Source organism: Sinocyclocheilus anshuiensis, unplaced genomic scaffold, assembly GCF_001515605.1.
Source record: "Sinocyclocheilus anshuiensis isolate Anshui unplaced genomic scaffold, SAMN03320099.WGS_v1.1 scaffold1202, whole genome shotgun sequence".
Lineage (NCBI taxonomy): Eukaryota > Metazoa > Chordata > Actinopteri > Cypriniformes > Cyprinidae > Sinocyclocheilus > Sinocyclocheilus anshuiensis.
This window is the reverse complement of record NW_015558601.1, coordinates 219,981-224,535: the sequence shown is the minus strand read 5'-3', so window position 1 is coordinate 224,535 and position 4,555 is coordinate 219,981.

Genomic DNA, 4,555 nt, shown 5'->3' with positions numbered 1-4,555 from the left:
CATGGTGTTTTGTTTTGATTGTTCACCATGTACTCTTCTGTGGCGTTCCTCCCTCCCTCTCGTTACCACCCATACTGCTCATTATTGGTTGATTTCGCTCACCTGAATTCAATGTTCTGTTAGTCTCCTGCTCTATTTATTTTCCCTCTTGTGTGTCGTCCAGTGCTAGATCGGTGTTCGCCAGTTCGCCAACGCTCAGCCGTCCGGTCTGGTCCTGTCTAGTCTTGTCTGTCCGTGCCATTGTCGGCTCCCTGTCAGGTTTTTGTTGCTTCTTCCATTTGTTTTATTTTTTATATTTTCTCCTTCCCCGTTTCCTAGGCCGGGCGTCTGCATCCCCGCAGAAGTTTTTTCACCCCGCTCGGACGCCAGCTCCCTCGCCTCTTCCTCCCCTCTCCACTCTCGAATTCCTCATGCGGCCGCGCCATTGAGCGCCCTCTGCCGGGTGTTTTTTGCAAGAACGTTTTTGGTTGCTCAGTATGTCTGTTGAACTATTTTTCCTAATACCCCGGCTGTTTTTTTTTGTTATTTATTCAAGGAATTGTCCTCTTGGTTTGGACTTATTATAAATAAACTCTTTTGCCGCTGAAGCCTGCATCTGTGTCCGTGTGGTGTGCGTGACAGATGCATGTCTGAAAACCAAAACATGGGTGAGAAGTGCGTTCTGAGGGTTGTAGACAGCAGTATTATTGTAATCCTAACCATATAAGCCATATCACTTACAGTGCCTTGCCATAGTATTCATACCCCTTCATTTTTTTCACATTTTGTTATTAAACTGCTTTAAATTACTTTTTTCCACATCAATCTACATTACATACACTTTAATGGCAAATCAAAATAAACGGTTTTTAACATCTTTGCAAATTTATTAAAAATAAAGCACTTAAATGATTCCATTGCATAAGTATTTATACCCTTATCTGGGACCGTTGAAATCTAGCTCAGGAGCGTTCATATCGCCTGTTGATGTTACTACACTTCGAGTGAAATTAACCTGTGGCAAATTAAATTGAATGGGTATGATTTGGAAAGGCATATACGTCTTAATAAAAGGTCTAAAAGCTAAAAATGCATTTTAGAGCAAAAACCAAGCCCTGAAGTAAAAAAAACAAAAACAAAAAAGAACTGGCTGTTGAGCTCAGAAACAGGATTGCATCAAGCCACACATCTGGGGAAGAGTTCAGAACAAAATATATGCTGCATTGAAGGGTCACAGAAGCATGTAGTCTCTGTTACCCTTAATGGAAGAAGTTTGAAACAACAAGGACTCTTCCTAGAGCTGGCCTCCTGGCCAAACTGAGCAACTGATGGAGAAGGGCTTTGGTTAGTGTGGTGACCAAGCTGATGGTCACTGTAGTTGAGCTCCATGATCATATGTGGAGATAGGAGAAACCTACAGAAGGACAAACATCGTTGCAACACTCCACCGATCTGGGCTTTATGGCGGTGTGGCCAGACTCAATCCTCTCCTCAGTGAAGACACATGAAAACACACTTGGAATTTGCAAAAAAAGCACCTAAAGGACCCTCAGACTCTGAGAAACTATATTCTCTGGTCTGGTGAACCTCAATTCCAAGCATCATGTTTGGAGGAAACCAGGCACTGTTCATCACCTGCAGAGTACCATCCCAAAAGTGAAGTGTGCTGGTAGCAGCCTCATGCTGTGGGACTGTTTTTCAGTGGCAGGGACTGAGGGACTGATCAGAGTAGAAGAAAAGCTCAATGCACTAAAATATTGAGATAGCCTTAGGTCCTGTCCACACGAATGTGTGGTATTTTCAAAACCGCAGCTTTTTCTATGCGGTTTGGCCATTCGTCCACACGCAAATGCAGCACCAGTTCATTGAAACTGAACATTTTTTAATGTACCCCTGCCAGGGTGAAGATTTTCAAAAACTTCGGTTGCAGTGTTATCATGTAGACCGTGAAACCGGAGATTTTGGCTTGTGACGTCGGAGCATGCGCCTACTGGAAACTTTTTCAGGCTTCTGATTGGCCAACATGGCTTTACGGTTGAGATTATATCGCCACCTGTTGGTTTGGCATGCTCTTGACAGTGCTTCATAGCATGCTTTTGCGTTTTTATGTGGACGGAGATTTTTTTTTTTTAAACGGAAACCAATCAAATATTTCTGGAGAAACTTGAAAATGTGCATCTGCCCCAATCCAACCTGAGAGAGCTTGAGAGGTGAAGAGGCGAGCAGAAGAATGGTGGATAATTGCAAAATGCTGGTGAGCAAAGCTTGTCACATCATACCCAAAAAGATCTGAGGCTGTAAAGGTGCTTCAGATAAGTACTGATTTAAATACTTATGCAATGCACTTATTTCAGAGTTTTTTTTTTTTTTCAATAAATTTACGAAGTTGTGACAATTCTGTTTTTGATTTGTCATTATGGTGCATGGAGTGTAGGTTGATGTGGGGAAAAAGGAATTTAAAGCAGTTTAAGATAAGGCAGCAACATAACAAAACATGAAAAAAATGAAGGGGTGTGAATACTTTCGAAAGGCACTGTAAGTAGGAGTGTTACATGATGGCACTATATCTGCACCTCGTGCCTACAGCTGAATCACATCCGTGCTGATATGGAGCGATATCACAAGGCTAGGAGTGTGATATTGTGTTTATACAACAGTTTGACCACACAAGTGTGTAAATAAATAAGAATCCATGGAATGTCTTTGAAAAAATAAAAATAAATACATTGTATGGAGTTTTATCATTAGTTTTAATGTTCACTGAGGAAATATATCTTATCGAACTAACCTTTGTCGTACTATCCTTTCATCAGTTAAGGGTGATTTCCGATGACAGCACTTCTCAGTGCACTTCTGGTTGTGTCTTACAAGGTGTTGTTGAAAGTAAAAATAAAGTCCTTGTCAGGGTTGCCAATTGCTACTCAAAACTAGCCCAAAACTAGCCCAATTGCGATTCGAGGGGGGTCCCCCAGTAAAAACTGCGTTCCGGGGGTTAAATACATGTTTTTTGGAGGGGTTCCCCTGGTAAAATTTGCATTTTAGGGGCTAAATATCACGTTATTAGGGTTGCGAACACAGACACACACCGTTTCTCAATACCAAATACTCTTAAATTGTATTATTATTTATATAAAATATTGGTAATTTAGCAATACTGCTTAATAAACAGTTATAGCTATGATAATTAATTTTATTAGCAGCTTCTTTTATTTTGCCAATGCCCCTCCGCCCTGCTACAGCTAAGCTGCGACAGTTGAGTGCATGAAGTGTCCAATATGAAATCTGTAGCTTTTGTAAGCAGCAGCCAGAGAGCTGTTCATTTATTTTGGCACTGCCCCTATGTGTCTCCTTTTTGGCGAAATGTACTTGACTTTATTGTTGGGAATATTGATGCAAATTTTGTTTTACAGTAGAAAGATGTTCTTTTAAGTATTTTGTAAACTCCACAAGTCCACATTTATTGTGTCTTTTTTATGGCTAAAATTCACATTCATAAATGCAAGTATTCAGGAAAAAAAACATGCTTTATAGTATTTGAAAATGAAGTGAAACATGACATTGAGTCAATATTGCCCTTTATTTGGGCCACATTGGAATGGTCAAAGCAGGTCCGTGAACACTCAAGAGCAAGTTGCCTGTATGTCTGCAACCCTAGTTATATGCATGTATGAATATCTATATCTGCAATAGACTTAAGCAGATGGTTTTGCAAAACTAACATAATACAAAAAGACAAAGCCGTTAGCTAGCGTGACATTTAACAGGTACTATGGTTTAAAAACCTGTAATACTGAGTTAACACATATTAAGAACACAAACCAACACATTCTTACTTGCTAAAATGTATCTAATTTCTTCAGAAATGGAAAGAAATTGGCCACTGAGGGGCAATATTGCATTTTTCAAGGGTGTAAATGATTGTATATTGGGCGTTTTTCACACATACACACAATATTCATACCATTTGATAGACCTCCTCAATCCAAACAACTTTGCCTCTAGAACCACTGCTGTCAATCAAATCGTTTGTTAAATAATTAAGAATACGTAAAACACCTACTTTTGCAAAAGTCCTAGGTTTTTCGAGAAAAAAAAAAACAGTACGATTCTCTGGACGTTATATTTCTATGGTAAATGACCTCAAATTGCAGAAAATGTTCATATATTCACGCATCGTACGATCGTTCTCATTCTGAAAAAAACTTGTCTGTAGGAGCCCTGCTGTCAATCAAATTGTTCTTAAAATATTTGACATAATTTAAAAACCTACTTATGCGAACTCCCCCAATCCGACCATAGTTGGCACTATAACAGTCATAAACGTTAAAAATAATCATATCTCTATAGTGAATTACTTGGATTTGCCAAAAATGCTTTTTTAATCATTGATTTAGGTGGTTACAGGCTTGCTAAATAATACATAATGTCTTTCATATATATATATATATATATATATATATATATACACATATACAGTTGGATAGCCTGCAATATTTTGAAAATGGAGGAGAAAATGCTTCATGTATTACTTCCCTGTTGAAAAATCCAGCTGGTTTGGTATGTTATAAATATTATA